This window comes from Crocodylus porosus, unplaced genomic scaffold (genome assembly GCF_001723895.1).
Source record: "Crocodylus porosus isolate Cpor-Errol unplaced genomic scaffold, CroPor_comp1, whole genome shotgun sequence".
NCBI classification, from domain to species: Eukaryota; Metazoa; Chordata; order Crocodylia; family Crocodylidae; genus Crocodylus; species Crocodylus porosus.
In genome coordinates, this window is record NW_017728910.1 from 12,299,407 (window position 1) to 12,319,693 (window position 20,287).

Below are 20,287 nucleotides of genomic sequence, written 5' to 3' on the forward strand. Positions count from 1 at the left end.
AAATAGATTAGATCTCATTAAAGGCAATAACAAACCTCAAGCATGGTGGGGTTTATTTTGTTAAATAACTGTTGCTAGCTGCCTTGCGTGAAAACTCCCACGTGTGAATCTAAAATGTTGTTTAGATAAATACTTCTGCATGTGACACTGAAATTCATTTTCCATAAATGTTGATGCCAATAAAACTCACTCGCATAAATGTTTGAGACTAGTGAACGCAGAGCAGCTGTGAGTAATGGCTGATGTGAAATAATTAAAATATCCACGTAAATATTTGCAGATGATTTTTTTTCTTCTAAGCATTTGCCAGATTTTGCTAATTCTAGCTCTGCAGTATCTTATGTCAGTAAGCAAGAATTACGTTTTTTCCCCTAACAAAACAGCGCTCTCATTATCATTCTAAAATATGTGAAAAGCTCCAATTCGTAAGTAAACATCTAATGGAATCTAATCCTTTTTCATTTTAAACTACTTATTGAGACTAAACTGCCAGACTTAAAAAAATAAAAAGATGCATGCATGAACCTAAATATCAGCAGAGAGAATATCAGCCATGCCCATTCACAGGAGGACACAGAACACACCTGCTGTCTCCAGACACTGATGTATAATTATTGCATCCCACTTTGAGTAAAATATAAAACTAATTCTGCCTGCTAACTCAGGGAAAAGAGCAAGAGAATGGTGCTGAGCAGAGCTTTTTTGGAAGCATAGCCTAAGCTATAGCAAAGCGTACAATCTTTGCATAATAACTGAGCGTCTTCAGTCAGCAGGACTATTGCTATTGAATTCTATGAGTGTACGTTCAGGTGTCATCTCTGGAAAAGGTATTGATTGAGTTTAAGATAGAACTGCTCACAGTTCTATCATTTTCAGTTTAAACCAAATCTTTTGAGGCACAGCTTCAGCTATTCACAGGGAGAGAACTTCCATATGGTGACATTGTATTTTTTACAGGGCTTTTCAATGCTTGTAGCTTGAGCTCAACACTTGGCAAAAGAGCTAGCTGACCTGAGCATTTGAACGAAGTGTTGAGAAGGGAAGTTATCTTGCTACAGATGCTAAGTATGATTTTTGTGTTATTGAACCTGTGGGAGGCAGGCTAATTTTAAGTATCAGACTATAGTTAAAAATAGCTAAGAGTACCAAACATGTTATCCAAAAAAATCTCTGAAATGTAATTTCAGAGGTATAGATTTTTTTATTCAATACCCACGTAAGTGCAAAGACTTGCAAAAACTTAAAAATTAAGTATTAATCAAAATATCTGCATTATGTCCAAAAATCCCCAAACCTTAGCTCAAAAATCCCCAAGACTGTACAAACATTTTACATTCATGATGCACTTTGCAAATAGTAATTCTATTAAAAGTTCTTACTAATGTTGCTTTCAAGCTGTACTATTGCTGGCTCTATCACAGTGCATTTCTGCATAATGTTTTCTTCAACTCTGTTGATGTCATAATGAATTATGTAGGTTAGTTAAGGGGTATTGATGATGGCATTAATATTCTGAAGTTCTAGAGTTAGCATTTGTTAGGTTTATGTGCTGCTTTTATTATTAAAGTGTTAATAATGGGCTAAATGTTTTCCTCAGATTTAGCAAATGGCCTTGTCATAGCTGCTCTCCCAGGTATAGACTCTGGATCTAAAAGGGGCAAGAAAGGGTAGGTAGAAAAATGGATATTCTCACTGACATTGTGTTCAATCCAGTGCAAGTTAATACTCACTGATTTAGCTAGTCTTTCCTGTGGTGTGGAAGGGAAGGACAGTGTGGGTATGCCTCGATCAAAGCCATGGATGCAGGCTTGCTAGGGAACAGTGGGGAATATGTTGTGACTATAATAGATGCCCTGACAGACCATAAGTTATCTGCAAGCAGGAGGGGCCACGCTCTGAGAGAATGTGCAGAAATTCACATTCCTAGCGCCGCGACAAAAGAAGCCCTCAACGGGAGAGGAGGGGACCTTATCCTTATCCCAACTGCAATGTGAAGCCAAGAACAAATATTCCTTTTGGGCTGCCTTGGCAGACATGGAACAACTACTTTCATATTTTTGAAAATGTAAGTGTTTGTTCCTGTGTTGCTGAAAGCCTAATTCATAAACTTTTTACAGTATCAAGTATGGAACACAAGTGGTGACTGGGCAAGAGCAACTCAGACAATACGGATGTTTTTACACATGCTCCAGAGTGCAAGCGGGTTATCTGTGCAGGTTTAAGAAAATGTTAGACAAACACTTGAATAGGATGGTTTAGCTAGGGATGATTCCACCTGGAGGAGGGGGTTAGCGTAGATGACCTCCTGAGATCCCTTCCACCTCTACCTTCCTATCATTCTGTAACTCATGGAAGCACTCTTCCTATTCCAGGCTGAAAGTTGGGGGGCTGTTTTAGGCCATAAACCAGTGCAGTGATTATGATTCCAGTGTGTTAATGGTCTGGGATATGGATAGAGTATACAAAGAGATGTATCTGTATGATGCCACATGCTGGTTTAAGCTAAGATTTACCTGTCTGTCACCAACAAGCCCTACAAGCAGCTTGGTACACAGCTCAGTAACTTTTCCATGACTTTTTCCTTAGAGAATAAGAAAAGCAGCCTATACATTGTTGATTTTTAATCAACGGCCAGGTTCTGCTTCACTGCATTCACTGTTAGGACTACCAGTGCCTTTGTGCCATCACGGAGCCTGTCACATGTGAAAGAATCATTTGAAAAAAAAAAAAATTAGAGAATGCCTGCTTTTTTAAGGACGAATAATAAATTTGAAAGAGAGAGGCTTCAAACCAGCCCTTTGTCCCCATTCAGTCAAATCCATGGTCTTCAAAAAGTAACAGCCTCTGTGAATTTTTATAATGGTGCTGCATTACCTCAAGTACGGCTTGTCTTCATCAAGGGCAAGCAGTCCCCCGGGACTCTAGCTTTTGGCCAGAGCCACCTAGGAGTGATTCTTTCCAGCAGCAAAGTCATTACAGCAATCTTAGGAGCAATGGTGATGGCTTGTATCAGACCTCCAATACCCTCTGTCTAAATTTCAAATACCATTTCATGTTGTCAAGCATTCATTTCCATTTCAATCACTTGTACTTGCAAATACGTTCCATAAAAAACACAGGGCAATAGTTTAGCTTTCTCTTTTAATTTGTGTTGGTGCAAATAAGGTTACTCCGGATTTACATAGCAAAATCAGGCCCAGTGGTTCTGAAATGTGTTCAGCAAAACACTAGGCTTCCATGATGGACCATCAGGGCTTCCACAAAGAGATTGGGGGAGAAAGCCAAGGGGCTGTGTTGCCGAGCCAGGTCATCTGGCTTCATGTCAGCTCACAGGACAGATAGGTGTTCTGCGGCAGAAGTGACATGAAAGGGTTTCATGCTTTTAGAAAGTTTGAAAACCTCTGATTTAATCCATGAAGTAAGACTTGTTTTCTGTATCAGTCCTCCACTGAGTTCAGAGAGACTTGTCTGTGCAAGATTTGTTGCAATAGTAGTTAGGATAGACTTAAGACAATGCAAAAGAAGTGCAGCGCAGGAGTAGTGCTTGCATTCTCTGTGAGAAGGAACAGCTCTTGAAACAGGTGGTATTTAAAGAAGGACATACGTATTTCCTTCAGCTTCCTAGCCTGGACAGATTGTTGGCAATTGCAAAGGAAATTTAAAAATGGGCATTTTTTTCTCGATGCAGTAATAGGCTTCTTATGGTCAATTATTGCCCACAGTCTGCTGGCAGGAGCTACCAGCTTTTGAAAAGCAAGAACTAAAAAAGAGAGCTGTTCCATCAAGCAAGTGGAGTAATTCTGATTCTGTGTAAGGATGCATCAACCAGTTTAGTGTGTGGAGAAGAAATGCAAGTTATTTCTAATTCATTTTGTTTATTAACTAAAAAACTGAGCACTGGACTTGAGAGCCAGTAACTTCTGAAACCTTGTTGTCGTCTTGATCCTGAATCCTAATTCTTACTTGGGAAGAGTAATGTAAGAGAACCAATTTTGCCTCCTCATCTGCCAAAGCGCAGTAACAAAACTTGGGTAAATATTTTAGAAGTTAGTTGACTTGTATGTACTAGGTCCTGTAACCTCCAGTATTAGGAAATGAAGGACTGTATCTAGTTGGTTGGCTGTCTTTGTTTTTCCAAGAATTTTCTACAGTATATTTAGGCTATTTTAGTGATCATGGGTTTTCAGTCTAAATAAAAATGTTAGATGTTTGCTGAAAAAGTTGTGGAAGGTGAGTTACCTTAAATGGTACAATCAATATGTGATGTACTTGCTCAAAGAATTTACTTAAAATGACCAAATCCTGGAGGTCAATGGGAACTAAAATTTAAATCCATTTAAATAGAACTGTTTCAGTATTTCCACTTTGTGTTACATTAATTCTCTGAGTTTATCAATGATCCTATTACAACTCACTAGGGTAGTCTGGCAATTACTAAAATCTGAAATGCTGTTGTGACTTGGCAGTCTCATAAGATCTTGCACTCACCAGACATTTGACAAGCATCTGCCTTCCAAGAAATTGGAAAATTTGGCAGGAAAAGGAAGTCAAAAGTGTGCAAGCCATATGAAGGCAAATTAGAGTGGCTGGTATTCTCTGGCTTTAAGGGTTGGGTTAGAGCCCTCACAAACTGAAATGGCATGCTATGGCTTATGTACTGTCACTGGGAAATTTCTGAAACAGGAAAATGATTGCATTGTATTTTGTATCAGAGGCAAATGGATCTCATTTGTAAAATAAAGGTGCACAGGAATTAGGTAGCCCAAAGTCTGACAATGCCAGTGACACACATGAGATAAACTAGTTCATATCCCTTATGCTACTGTCTTATCAGAACTTTTCTTCCAAAAAATATTTATTAACCAGGCAGGTTTATTGAACCATGAAAGAGTTTTGGTTAAATAGAATCAAGCTGTACATATTTCCTTTATTAGCAGATTACTGTCTGTGTTCTGCCTCTGCAAAGATCAGCTTGCCTGTCTCATGTATACGATCCAAAGACTCCATGACCCACAGCAGCAAAGAAAAAATACATTTTCTAAGATTATGAAACTCATACTAGGGAGGTGTAACGTCATGCACAGTGGCATGTGACCAAGCAGTAAATTCTATAGAAGGGCTTGGAATGGAAAATACCCACTCTATATATAAAGTGAAAATTTGAAAATAAAAAATTCAGGGTGGGGTTTTCAAAAATCCTTCCCATTACCTTCAATAGGAGCTGAGTTAGGTGAATGCTAGACATCTGAAAATCCTGTCCTTATACATCAGCTCATTAGAACCATAATATTCTTCTTGGGCATGATTCACCTTCAGTTTAATGTAGTTTTACAAAGAACAGAGAGGTGCAAAATTGAGAGAGAACAAGGCTGAGTCAAGTCTATGGGATTATTGGGGGAAAAAATACCAAAGGGTTTAATATCAGCTAGGATACAAACTGGAAGATTTAGTCCAAGCTTGTAAGTCACTTATGCCTGCCAACTAGAGACAAAAGAAGAAGCCACAAGGTGTCACTGTCCCCTAGGGGTACTCCGTTCCGGACAACAGCTCGGAGACTGGGTTCTGCCCGGAGGTAAGTCCGTGCAGTCCCCAACAAAATCCATGGGAGCGGTCTTGTTGTTTGAAAGCCTAATTATGCCCATCTGAGATGATCAACTGGGCTGGCTCATTACATGGCCCCTACTGCACAACACTGGCCTCATTCTTTGCTTCCTGACAGTAAAGTATCACAATAAGCTTATGACTTCAGTAGCCTTGAGAGGACACCCGTCTCCAGTGAAGAGCCTGGGTATTCAGTTGTGTTCACAGTGGGAAGGTGTAAAAAGAGTCATCTTTGCAGCTGAATAGCATGTATTGTTCTGTGCCTGGTGCCAGAGCTCCAGTAGCTTTTGTCGCACATTCACCTCCTTGGCAGCAGGGACAGAACGGTTGCAAAATCCATGGAGTTACAGATAAATTGCCTCTATCATCTCTGGAAATGTCCATGCTGGAGGAGCGCTGTGTGAATGGGGACACAACATGTGGTGCTCTCACACAATACAATTAATGTACTGTACCCTGTGCAGTGTGCTGAAACCCTGGGGAGTGGAAGAGGGTTTCTCCCTCAATGATTCTTTATGTATTAGAGTCACTCTTATTCCCACAGCCTTGCTTATTCGTTATGACATTGCATTTCTGCTCCTAGGATGATGGCTAAAAAGACTGTTTCAAAATAAGAGGTTTATGAGGTTGTGCTCACTACTGCTGCCCTAGAGGCAACGTGTACCACCAGAGCAAGGAAAGAGAAAACCCCAGACCTTCTCTCTTTTGCAGAGCCATAACAGGGAGCAAAAAAATTAACCACAGTAACTGAGGTAGTACATACAAGGAGAGATTTCCAGCTTTGATGTACTTGGCTTCCACTGATGTAGCCAAATGAAAGCTGACATTTCACTTGTCTCCTAAACCTGAGGTTCACATGGGTTCTTGTTTGAGCTGTAAGAGCAGTAATGACCCAAACACAAAGAGTCTAACGAGCTGCTGAGAAACGTCCGTATTTGTTTCACTTTGTTCTCTTTGGCTTCCAATGGCAGTTGGTATGAGCTGCAAAGTAAAAAGCCATGTACAAAAACCCATTTGCAATATACAAGAGATGCTGTGGGCCCAGCAAGATCCTGGGACAATGTTGCATATTCTTAAATGCCACCCACTGACAGCTTTCTGTTAATGCCGTACGTATATTCAGGCGTGTGTGTGTATATACATATACGTGTGTGTGTGTGTGTATATATATATTTCACCTATGAGACTACTCTCCACAGTTACTGTTACTTATTGTACCTCAGCTACAAATCAGCTGTGCTATGCACAGTACAAATAGAGGATCCTCACGAATGCAAGAAATGTAGTGTCATGAAGACAGCATAACTACTGCCTAAAAAATGGAGAGACCATATTCTCCAAAGATAGTAAAATAGTCCAGATCATAGGATTAAAATATTATTTCAGGCCCCGCAATGAGCAATCCAGAAGACCATAAGGGCAAATGGATAAGAGCAGTGAAGATAAATGCACTTATTTTACCAACAGATAACTGTAGATACCTATCACGAAATAACAGATGAATCTTACCCTCCAGATGCAGTCTCTTAAACCTTGGAGATGTTTTTGGAAATGATGTACTAATAAAGACTTCAGGTCATAAATGCCTACATAAAGTAAGTGAAGCAAGTAGCTATCTTCAGGTAGAAGTCCAGGTCAAGCAGTAGGAGTCACAGTACTCCTCAAAAGCATGCCATGCAAGTGTATCTTTACCCTGTAGTTTGACCAAACTATACTCAGCTGACCTGAATTTTTATCCAATGTTATTTTAATGCTCCCCCCCGCCCCAAGTCTGCCTCTCTGGGAGTGCATGCAGCCCCCCTCCCCCTGACCCCATGACCAAGCCACCTGTGGCTCTCCTGCTCCCCATCCCACCTGGGGGATGGGGAGCAGACCCCGTACACCACCCTGGCTGGGCAGTGCCCCCAGGCCCAACCCCTGCCCTGCTCCCTCCCTTGCCATGAGGGCCTCAATCTGCACCCCCCACACAATTTTTTTTATTTCAAAGTATTGATACAGGGTATGGCTCAAGGTGGAAATGTAAGGGTAGGGTAAATATTTTGGCTTCAAACTTCGACTTATGCGCCATGAAATAAAGTAAGACAAAATAATTTCCATTTCCTTATGAAAATTAAAATGCCCAATAACAGTAGAGGAATTCCAAATTTTCTAATAGTATTTACCTTAGGAACAGAGGACCAAACTCATTTGTACATCTAAGGGGAATTTAGTCCCCAGATGAAATCATCCATCCTCCACAGCTAAGACCAGCCACTTCACAAATGACAAATTCAGACATACCCGATGTTCTCTAGTAATACGTCTTTCTTCTTCTAATTAGACCATTCCTGCACACTGGCAGTAGGGGATATGAGATCACAACAGTTCATAGTCACAGAGAGCTTGACGCATCCACAGGCAATATAGCTATTCTGTAAATTGAATAGCATAATCTCTTTTTATAAAATTTAAATGTCTTTTGTCCTCCATAAACAAATATTTCCCATGGGAAATATGCCTGAACCTTACTGCTCAGTGTGTTGATGAATATATTGCACACACACATAAAAAGGCTGGAAGGGACCTCAAATGTTCTCTCCTCCAACCTATTTGAGTAGAGCAGCAGAATAAGGACCCTGGACTTCAGAAAAGCAGGCTTTGACTTGCTCAGGGAACTCATGGGCAGGATCTCCTGGGACGCCAGACTGAGGGAGAGAGGAGTCCAGGAGAGCTGTCATACTGAGAGTGCAGGAACAAATCATCCTGCTGTGCAGGAAGACAAGCAAGCTTGTCATAGCAGGAAACTCTCCAATAAACTAAATCACAAAAAAGAAGCTTATAAGAAGTGGAAACATGGAAAAACATCTAGGGAGGAGTATCAGAGTACTGTTCAGGCATGCAGGGATGAAGTCAGGAAAGCCAAAGCACAATTGGAGTTGCAGCTAGCAAGGGATGTGAAGGGGAACAAGAAGGGTTGCTACAAGTGTGCCAATAACAAGAGGAGGATCAGGGAAAGTCTGGGTCCCTTACTGAATGGGGGAGGCAGCCTTGTGACAGAGGATGCAGAAAAGGCTGAAGTGCTCAGTGCCTCTCACCTCAGCCTTCACAGGCAGGGTCAGCTTGCAGACTACTGCACCTGGCAGCACAGTTTGGGGAGGAGGTGAGCAACCCTCAGTAATGAAAGAACAGGCTAGGAAATATTTAGAAAAGCTGTATGTATACAAAATAACAGGGCCGGATGGGATGTACCCGAATGTGCTGATGTGATCGCAGAGCCGCTGGTTATCATCTTTGAAAACTCATGGCTATCAGGAGAGGTCCCGGATGATCGGAAAAGGGAAAACATAGCGCCCATATTTAAGAAAGGGAAAAGGGAGGATCCAGGGAATTACAGACAAGTCAGCCTTATCTCAGCCCCTGGAAAAATCATGGAGCAGATCCTCAAGGAATCTATTTCAAAGCACTTGGAGGAGAAGAAGGTGATGAGGAACAGTCAGCATGGATTCACCAAGGGTAAGTCATGCCTGAGCAACCTGATTGCCTTTTATGATGAGATGACTGGCTCTGTGGATGTGGGGAGACAAGTGGCTGTGGTATACCTTGATTTTAGCAAGGCTTTTGGTATGGTTGCCTACAAAATTCTTGCAAGCAAGCTAAGGAAGTATGGGCTGGATGAATGAACTGTAAGGTGGATAGAAAAGTGGCTGGAGCATCGGGCTCAGAGGATGGCAATCAATGGGTTGAGGTCTTGTTGGCAGCCAGTATCACCTGAACTGTCCCGGTCCTGGAGCCAGTTTTGTTCAATGTCTTCATCAACAACCTGGAAAATGGTACAGAGTGCACCCTCAGCAAGTTTTCAGATGATATCAAGCTGGGGGAAGTAGTAGATATGCTGAAAGGTAGGGCTAGGATTCAGAGTGACGTAGACAACCTGGAGGATTGGGCCAAAAGAAATCTCATTTAGTTCAACAAGGACAAGTGCAAAGTCCTGCACTTAAGACAGAACAATCCCATGCACCAGTGCAGGCTGGGGTCTGACTGGTTAGGCAGCAGCTCTGCAGAAAAGGTCCCAGGGGTTCAAGTGGACAATAATCTGAATATGAGCCAGCAGTGTGCCCTTGTTGCCAAGAAGGCTAATGGCATACCACACTTCATTGGTAGGAGTGTTGCAAGCAGGGCATGGGAAGTGATTATTCCCCTCTATTCAGCACTGGTGAAGCCACATCCAGTTCAGTTTTGGGCCCCCCATTACAGAAAGGATGTGAACAAATTGGAGAGAGTCCAGTGGAGGGCAATGAAAATGGTTTGAGAGCTAGGGCACATGACTTATGAAGAGAGGCTGAGAGAACTGGGCTTATTTAGTCTAGAGAAGAGAGGACTGGGAGGGGATTTAATAGCAGCCTTCAGCTATCTAAAGGGAGCTTCGATAGAGGATGGAGCTAGACTGTTCTCACTGGTGACAGGTGATAGAACAAGGAACAATGGACTCAAGCTGCAGCAAGGGAAGTTAAGGTTAGATATTAGGAAGAATTTTCTCACTACAAGGGTAGTAAAACACTGGAGCAGAGAGGCTGTGGACTCTCCATCCTTGGAGGTTTTTAAGACCCAGCTAGGCAAAGCTTTTTCTGGGATGATCTAGTTCAGGATGGTCCTGCCTTGAGAAAGGGGTTGGACTAGATGACCTCCTCAGATCTGTTCCAACCCTAATTTTCTGTGATTGTGATTCTAAGTCAGGATTATATTTTGCCTGTACTTTCATTTATATTTGCAAATGAGGTAGATACTAAATCTATTCCCACTTGAACAAGTAATAATGCATATTTATTTACAGACACAACTGGGTTTTAACCAATAGAATTCAAGAACTGGGAGGGAAATTTCTGGGGTGTGAAGTGGGTGCATTTGTTCTTGAGTATGTATCAGTATTCAACCTGGTAAGTAACCGTATCTGTCATTAATAGGAAATATAGCCTACGGATCTTCAGTCCCCCTTTAACCGCCCTGCACATAACTGAATTGCATTCACTCAGAAGTCCCTAATATAAGTATTTCAAATAGCAAAACAAATATACAGTGCTTCTCCAAGACACAACATTTCCTTCAGAAAGAGAGAGAAACATGAACCTGCTCCAAAGCCATTGAAGCCAAGGAGAAACTTTGCATTGGCTTTAGGGAGTGTTGGATCAGACTCTAAATGAACAAAACCTTAGGCTGCACAGTCACATTGTTTTTGTGATATCTGTTTCTATGAGCATTTTGGATACTGCAGGACTGTTTGCTTGATCTAAGCATTTCAGGTTTGGAAGGTGATACTCCCTAATTTTTGCCCCTTTTTAATTGCTCTTCTCCCTTAGGATGCTTTATGCCTGATTTCTTGTAGTCGTCATGGTATTGAGATTTTTAGCTGGTAAAAAGGAAGCAATGGTAATGTCCTTGGCTTTTGTAAGTGCTTGGTACAACGCAATCTATTTTGCTTGTGGTTTCAAGCTCCCAAGTCCTTTGTGTATCATGATTCAAAAGGTCAGGAATCAATAGATCATTTCCTCAGAGCAGTTTGCTCAGTAGATGTATGTACATTAGAATTGGAGGAGAACTGGAAAATAAATGGATTAACAGAATGATTCAAGGTTAGGCTTCCCCACTCCCTTCTGCTAACTCATAGCTCCACACCTAACACTGCTATGCTGTTTATCTAGACAAATGCATTCCTTAAAGAAAGTGGACATAGGTTCTTCCTCTTCTCATTTTCTCTGGGCTAATATGGGAGTAGCTCCACTTAAGTCAATGAAGATATGTTGTAGGACTGATACAGGAAGATTAAAATCAGACTTGTTGGCAAAGTGCACATCTACATGTACAATTAACATGAAGCAATAAACTCAAGCTCATATCATGGCAGAGTTTATTGCTCCTGGGTGCACTGCTTGCACGCGCATCAATTTTTCTGATAATTCTCCGAATCAGCATCAAATTTTCAGATTTGGATTTGGCCGCATCCAATCAGGGACAGTGATCCGAATCAACTAATCGACTCACTGTCCCCAGTTCAGGCCAGATCCAAATCTGAATCGAATACGGCCCATTTCACATACCCCTAAAGAAGGTCTCTTCTGAGAACAGGGCCATTTTTTCCCCCTCCCACTGGTGTAAATCTAGTGCAATGCTATCAGTTCCTGTGAAGTCACTCCAGAGCAAAGGCACAGTTCTTGAAACAAGGACATAAAGTTACTGTCTGAAATGTACTGATTGCACCGGGCAGTGGAAAATGCATCACATAAACAGATTTTTTTGTAGCCAGGTCTTATGTCCCAATGAGATTTTGCACTATCCTTGTTCTTACAGACCTTAGAGAAAAGCAGGTTTTCCTGATTATGTGTATAGTGAAGTACTGTACATTTGAGCCTCTTAATTTAAAAGTTCAAATGCTGAAATGTATATAATGTGCAAAAAGGGAGCCAAGTCAAAACATTTTGATTTGATTTAGTTTCTCAGTGTTTTGGGATATTTGATGATTAAGGCCTCTCCAATGAACCCTTTCAGCCCTTTATTGGTAACACTAGAGACAATCCTATTCTTTTAAATAAAGACAGAGGGAAGAAACATACAGAAAGAACATCTGCAGGAAGACAAATGTGTGGCTCTGTAGAAATTCTGTCATTATGATGTATCCAACAGTGTATAAAAAATATTTCCTGAAGGGAAATGCAGATGCGGGACCGTGGAAAATGCCACACCGGCTTGAATACCTGTCCACCCAGTATCTGCTACTGACAGTGGTCTATACTACATGATTCAGACATCCTCCAAGAAAATGAAATAGTAGTAAAAAAAAAAATATATGGAAAATTTCTTCTTATCTCCATTATGTAAAGCTGGTTTATCCTGAAACATATGATTATATGCATGAAGAGAGAGACTCAAGGATTATTGATACATCTGCAATTTCAATTGTTTGTTTCCTCCCTTGTTATGAAATCCACTTCAAGCAAGTCAGTTTATATCCTAATAGCAATGAATCAAAGTTGTTTTAGGCCCAAAGTGTGTAAACCAGAGAATCTAGACCAAATGTTTTTGTGTGCTTAAATAATTGCTAGAAGTAGAGTTACTTTAAGAACCAGAAGTACCTTTATTATTATTATTTATTAATAAAAGAGCAAGGCCTAAGTAAAAGGCCCATTCTTTCATGAAGCCATGAGCTAATGCAGTACAAGATGGAAAAGCTTTTAGTACAGTATATCATTAGGAAACAGCTTCCAACGTCATTAAACATGCTTTTAAAAGAAATTCATATTCCACAAATAGGAAAAAATACTAGAAAAAAGCACAGCTGAATGCCTACCTCAATAAAAAAGATCAAGACTGCACCCAAGGCACTAATTACTTCACCGGCCATTATCATGAAGTCTTTGTGGGTCAAATACATTTCCTATATATCTTGTACAGTCCCCTCAGTATAGTCTCAAATAGTCTCTCTCTAGCATGCTGATAATTTTTCACTTTGATATAAATCACTTGTAAGTAATGAGACATAGGAAAGCTCTGAGCCCACCTATATAATTCTTTCTGGGGGGCTGAGATTGTTCAAAGTTGCTTATGGGATTGAAGCACACAAAGGTATCGTCCATTAAGAAAGGTGACTACAATTACAAACTCTCTGCCCCATGGTTTGTTTTTTTCTGCTGTTCCTTTCCCGGCCTCTCTTCTAAACTTGTTTCTTACCTTTTCCCCTTTCAGCTAGTCTCCTAGGCCTCCTTCCGTAGCTACCACAGAGTAACATCTCAGAGATTAAATGTTTTATCTAGTTCTATTAGGGCTGGTCTTTGCTGGACAATTGTTCTTTTTCTGGCCTACCACCTCCACACATATAGCCCTGTAATAAAGCAGCTTTGCTATGGGCTGGTAATCCATTTCAGAAGATGTGCCATCATGGATTCCTTACCGGTCTCAGCTATTACATTATCGTTTAATGTATAGGCCATAAAATTATGATCAAAGTTATTCCAAAAACTTTCTTTAAAGATAACGTTCTGGGTTTCCATGCCAGCCCAACAGACTTCCATGGAAGCTGAGATTAAAGTCAGGTTCTCTTCCAGCATTGTAGCTTTACAAGTGTTCACAATTTAGCAATCTAAGCTCTCCCATCAGCTCCACCTATACTTTTGGCCTTGGGCACAATGGGCTTGAACAAGAAGTCACAAAAGCCCTGAAAACCCAGGACCATCCATGGAAAGAATAGCAATGCATTAATGCTTCCAAGCAAGGCATCTTGGCACAATCCAATTGCTGGCCGTCAGCAATTCCTGTGCTTCCAGACTGTTGCTCCAGCGAGAAGCAAATCCCAAATATCCTATGTTTATTGGTCATGTGAGCATCATGCAGGGGGAAACAGGGCCACACAAGTTTCTGCCACCATAAAAACCCTCAACAGTCAAACTGGTACTTGAGGGGCTGTTTCTGTGGTAATTTTGTATTATAATTTAGTACTACCTGGGAATGACAGTGAAAGACCAGCACTAGGTGCTGTACAAGCACAAAAGTAAATGACGGACCCTTCCTTAAAGAGGTGACAATCTAATTATAGACTAAGAGGCAAGAGCTGGATATCAGGAGATGGAGTATCACAAGGAAGAAAAGACCGCCCTACGAGGGTGCTCAAACATTAGAACAAGATAACTAGAGAGACTGTGACATTGCCATCCTTGGAAATTTTCAAAAGCTGGTTGGACAAGGACTTAGCAGGGATGGTTTAGTTCGGAACAATCCTGCCTTGAACAGGAGGCTAAACTAGGTGACCTTGTGGGCTCCCTTTCCTTCCTAGCTCTCTGTGATCCTATGGTCTTAATGGTAGGTAGGCAATAGTCAGATCTTACCAGGTGCCAAACCGCTGTCAAGCTCATGTACCAGGAGGAGGGTTGCTACCTCAGCAGGAGGAGCTGGCAGAACTCACTATCTGATATTGCCTATGGGTTTCCCAGAATGCTTTTCCTAGAAGACAGATGTACCAGATGTATTTTGAGTGTTCTGACGATGAGCAAATATCAAACCAAAAAATACCTATATAAATTAGGCTCATCTACATGAATAATGTGAATATGTGGATGATATTATGCAAATACTATTATGCAACTACTATGACAAGTGATTTCTGTAGGATCGATACCCAAAACCAGAGAAAATGGCTTTTCGAAAGGGCCATTAACCCCTTCCTCTAGAAGCATAAAAATCTGAACACGCAGAAGGCAGAACAAAGTTCCTACTGTTTTCAATTATACTGTATCCTGATATTGATGAACAAAAGTCAGCGGATCACCAAACTAAGTAATCAGCTAGGAAAACTTCCAGAAACGTGTATTAGCTTTATGTCTCCTTCTGTGGGCTGACGGAGGGCTTTTCAAGAAGGAAATGTTCTCTTTAGAAATAAAGGAAATTAAGTATCATCTTTGCAAGGCAATGGATTGTTGGGATGCTGCATCAGCATGTGGGAAAGAGAATTTCCTAATAAAACAAAAGGTCTCTGACAGTATACTGCTTTCATATGTCATTCCCTGCATAAGTGCAATGATAATAAGGAGAACCATGACTTATATGTCCATAAAAATATCTTTCTTGCAAAGGAACTCCAATTGACACTACAAAATAATGCCAAATCCTGAAGCAACTAAAATGAAAAAGGCAATAAATGTCTCTGTGCTTTAGCTTTTCCCGAACATAGTTTGAGGGTTATTTATCTGACACTCTCCTATCTGAAAGTATCTTGTGCCTCACAATCTTTAAAGTGTTTATAGTTCAATGTATTTATACTCAACATTTCTAGGTGGTAGGGGAGTGCTGTAACCCCTGTTTGGCAGACAAAAACTCTAAGGAGAGGGGGGGATTTACCATGTCAGCTGCTTTACAACTGCCTGTGTGCTCAATTTACCCCATAGTATCTCATACGGGGTGTGCAAAACAGGCCATAGTTGATTTGGATTCAGGTTTGGCCCAGATCGGGGACAGTGATTCAATTCATTGATTCAGATCACTGTCCCTGATCTGATTCAGCTGCACCCGAATCTGAATATTCGATGTGGATTCGAAGAATCAGTGATTCAGGCATAGACACAGCTTTAAATGTTTTTTGTACATACTTCAAGGTACCAGGCATGGCTCATGAACGCTGCAATGGTGGGCCAGATGGGGCATCCCACAGGAGCGTGGGGGGACTCCCCACGTGCTCGGCAGCGAACCCAGAAGTAGACCAGAAGCACTTCCGGTCTGCTGCTGAGCACGCTGGGGACCCCCCCTCTCCCCGCCCCACCATGCTCCTGTGGGAGGCGCCATCCACCCTGGCATCACAGCATTCAAGAGCCGCACCTGGTCCCTCAAGGTACATAGAAAAAACATTTAAAGCTGTGTCTATGTCCAAGTCGCCAAATCTTTCCAAATCTCTCCAAATTGATTCAGAGGGTTTCGAGTCGATTCAGAGAGATTAAAGGGTCTCCTGATTTGATTCAGATTTGGAGATTTGGCCACCGAATTGGGCTGAATCTCCGCTGAATTGAATCAGGGACTGAAGCTTCCCACAGCCCTAGTATCTCAGCCTTCATAGAAAGAAGTATTAGACCCTATGGGTTATCTTACATGGCATGAAAGTATGCCCAAGAATACTGACTCCATAACAGCTGATCATAGCACATCCCCATCCCTTTACACCCTGAAGTATGTTGTCTGAATATCTGTGCCTTAAGTGAGTTGCCTAAAGTCACCCAGGACTTCTGCAGTGAAGCAAGGACTTGAAGCCAGGTTATCACAGTGTTACATCCGCCTTTAAACTAAGTAGAACTAGCTCCCCTGTGACAGAGTAGGTGGACCAGATTAGATGGGCGGGATAGCACATGAAACTAACACATGGAGGAAGAGAACAAGGAGTTAAATATTTCCAGAAGGGATGGGGTTGCTAGGTGGGGGTGGAGGGTGGAGGAAAGGTTCTTCAGAGGATATTTAGCTAAGATCTGGAGAGATGTCTTTGAAGGCTTGTGAGCAGAAGTGGAGATTGCCTATGAGCTTTCTTGAGCTAGAGAATGAGGGCTGGGAAAGGCTAAAGTTAGGAAAAGCAACAAAGTTTGATGGCTAGAGAGGCAAGTAATCAGTAGATGAAGTGTCTGCTTTATCTAGAATGAAACCAAAAGACTTCCAAGAGGGGGCTGAGAGTCAGGGGTCAGTGGAAGACTTATCTACTGACTTCTCTAAGCTGTCTCTAGAGAGCCAGAGTGGGCAGAGGGCCAAGGAAGCTAGTGAAAGACTTCAATTTGTAGCCAAAGTCTGGAAGTTCTTACTGGTAAGGAAGGCATCTGTTGGAAAATGTGGTAGAGTCTGGTTCTTAAAATATATATACACACACACACACACACATATATATATATACACACACACACACACATACATGCACACACATATATATACATATGTGTATATATATAAAGATATATAGAGAGAGATATAAGATATCTATTCTTCTATATAAAGATATAGAAATGGCAGAAGATGCCAGAACTGTGGTATGTGTGTTGATGTGCTGTTTGTGGACTCAGCATGGTAGGATAAATGGGTTCTATTTAATGACTTAATAATAATGATGATGATGATTATTATTACTTGAGACCATAAATCATCCAAAATGATCCTTAGTCTGTGAAGGACTATGGTGATACCCTTGGAAATGGAGATAGCAATGCTGCTGTATTGTACTGGCCAAAGTGAGATGTGGGATTTTGGGAGGGAGCAGAGGGGGAACACTCCCTAGTTTACTGACACTACATATCCTGAGTCCTAGCAATTGCCCTAATTGCTCAATCATCTGGTCTGCCTAATGTACTGATGAACTGAGACTGTCTGATACCTTAGGCAGCCAAAAGAACAAGTTGTTTAAAATCAGCTTGCTGAATATCATACAGCATTTGGGAGAAGTAGCTGAAGGTCTCACAAAGACCCAGTAGGTGACTTTGACAATAAGACAGCTGTTTTTAACTTTGCTTACTGGGAGACTTACTCCTGTTTTGCCTGGAGCATTAACCATCCAGCATCTCACAACATCATGAACTCTATGACACTTTTCAAGGTAGTGTAACTAGAACTATCTTCAGTGTATTCCCCTACTGACTCTCCCCAAGTATTTCATGGCTTATTAGCAAGCTTCCTGTGCAGCCTCATTTTATATTCTGTAGCTATTGAAAACCGTGTAAAGTGTAGGTGAAGCACGAACCCAAGTCGGACTTGGTTTCAGAGAGGACTTTGGCTGAAAAGCTGTGAAAGGGACTATATTAAAGTTATTGCAATCTGTGCCAATTTCTTATTCAAAATAAATCAGCTGTTATAAAACACCATTGTATACTGAAGGTGCATTTCTCTCATTAGTGCATTTCTGTCTTTAGGGATTACAAGTACATGCTGTAGGTCTATACAACACCGTGGCATAGTTAGCTCAAATATTAAATCTATAGGCCTAGAGTCAGAATTAGGGAAACCAATAGTGACTGGAGGCCTTTCTTCTTTTTTGAACAGGCACAAATCACATGTCACCACTCTGAGTCTTTTAGATAGGATGGGTTATAAAGCTAAAAAAAAAAAAAAAATAGATAAACATACATCCTCCAAATTCATGAAGCCTGATTCTGCACTGCCTTGAACCACATGTAGCTACGTACATCTGTGCCAGACAAGTGCAGAATGTTTTCCACTCCGACTTGCATTGATACCGATCGAACATTTACACACCCGCTCTACTGGCATGACTGTTGAATGGAGGTGCACAGCAGACGTAAATCTGTGTCTTCTATAGCAATGGAAGGGAACTGGTTCCTTTGCCGTAAGGATGTGTGCAGTTCCCACTTTCTCAGGACTTTCTTGCCTCTAGGGCAATGGGTCAGAGAAAATACCATGGAGAACATGCTCCCTGACCTCATCTCCCTGTATTAATCTTCAAGGGATTAAGTCCATTAAGTCTTCAAGTGTGGATTAAGAAGCACAAAATCATGTTCTTTACTGGTATCAAGGAAAAGTTCACACAATAAATTCGTGAAACAATTTCACTTTCTTGTTTATACAAAAGTGCAATTGAAGTCAAGGAACATATGGACTGTAACTATAATTCAAGACCGAATAAATGGAATGAATGCCTTGTAATTCGGTTTCCTAGTGTTACGTTAAAAAAGACAAAGCCCACCAAGTCTAAACTTTAAGGATATAAGGTTTAAACCTAAAATCTTCAACATGTGACAGCCAGCAGCAGCGATCCCTTGCAGTTGAGGATGATTGTCTTCCATGATTGTCTTATTTGTGGGGCCAAAGATGGCTGACAAGGCCAATCTGGGATCAACAGGTTCTACTGCAACTCGGGCATGTGTTTCCATGGATTCTGGATTCTTGATTTGGTCCATGATACGCTGTTTCCACTGCTGCCCCCTTTTCCATCTCCTTTAGTCATCATGACGTTTCAAAGTACTGAGACCCTTGTAGCAGACTTCCTCCTTTTGGGGTGGGCCTGGGCAACAGTATTGCAGTGTTTGTTTCTTTGAGGAATAGCCCAGTAACTTCTGAACGTGCACAACAGCTTTAAGGTTCTAAATCCTATATGATTCAAGAAAACAAGGTCGTTGTAAAAGAGTATATTTATTCTTAATGAGCCAAAATGGATATAAAAGAAATCCAAGAAGGTAGAAGCCCTGCCTATCATTTAAGTCAAAGTAAATTAGAAAAAAAATCTTTAGGAAATTCTCCTTAAGACCTCAGGCACTGATTCTCTACAAATGTCCGAAGTACATGGGACAGCTAATTTTGGATTACAGAGAAGGCCTTATAAAGTTAGAAAATAGAGAGGGCCTTATAGGTGTAGTCTGCAAGATTATCTTTGCTGTCCGGGCCCTTCTACTTCTGTTTTTAAGTAATGATTTCCCCGTGCTTTCCAAAAATGCTTGCACTTGGCTATGCTGGACATCTGTTTAACTTGTGGCAAAAATGCTCATGTTTGTTTGTTCTCTTGTTTGTTTGTACCTCAAGAAAGCAGATGAGGATTGGTCTTTACTTTTATACCTATCATAATTCATTAGTGCTTTAATTAAGAATGGAGAGTCATCTAATAACGCCATAGAGTTTCTCAGTTATTGTCCAGGATTGTGATATGTAAAGTGTGTTCTTCTAATGCACCGAAGAAATAAAGGCCCATTAAAGAATAAATAAAACATTCATCTCAGAGTGGCCTGTACTCCCATACCCTTACCTTTCTGTGCCAGATGGTTTAATTGTGCAACACACTGAGCTGTTCCATGTGTGCTCCCTTCCAAATGGGGAGCAGCATAACTGCTGGGGCTGGGCTAATTAGCTCTGTTGACAGGCAGAAAGTAGTATAACATAAATCCCCAGTCTGATCTCCTTAGGCAGACACAGCACTTCAGTGTAATCACAGATCTGCTTGCTGGAACGGGGCCAAAAATGTTAGCTCAATCATGATATCAGCGTTATAGAGATCATAAATACAAGGATCATAAAATGAACACCAGAGAGGGCAGCGTATATAAGCAGACTCTCTTTATTCCTCAAAGAGACACAGTAACAAAATGGGAGAATTGATCAGATTCTGATCTGAAAATACTATTCACGTGGAATGCGTGATTATGTGAAATTATGCTAAACCAGACAAATGAAATACATGTTCAGTATACTTCAGCAAACC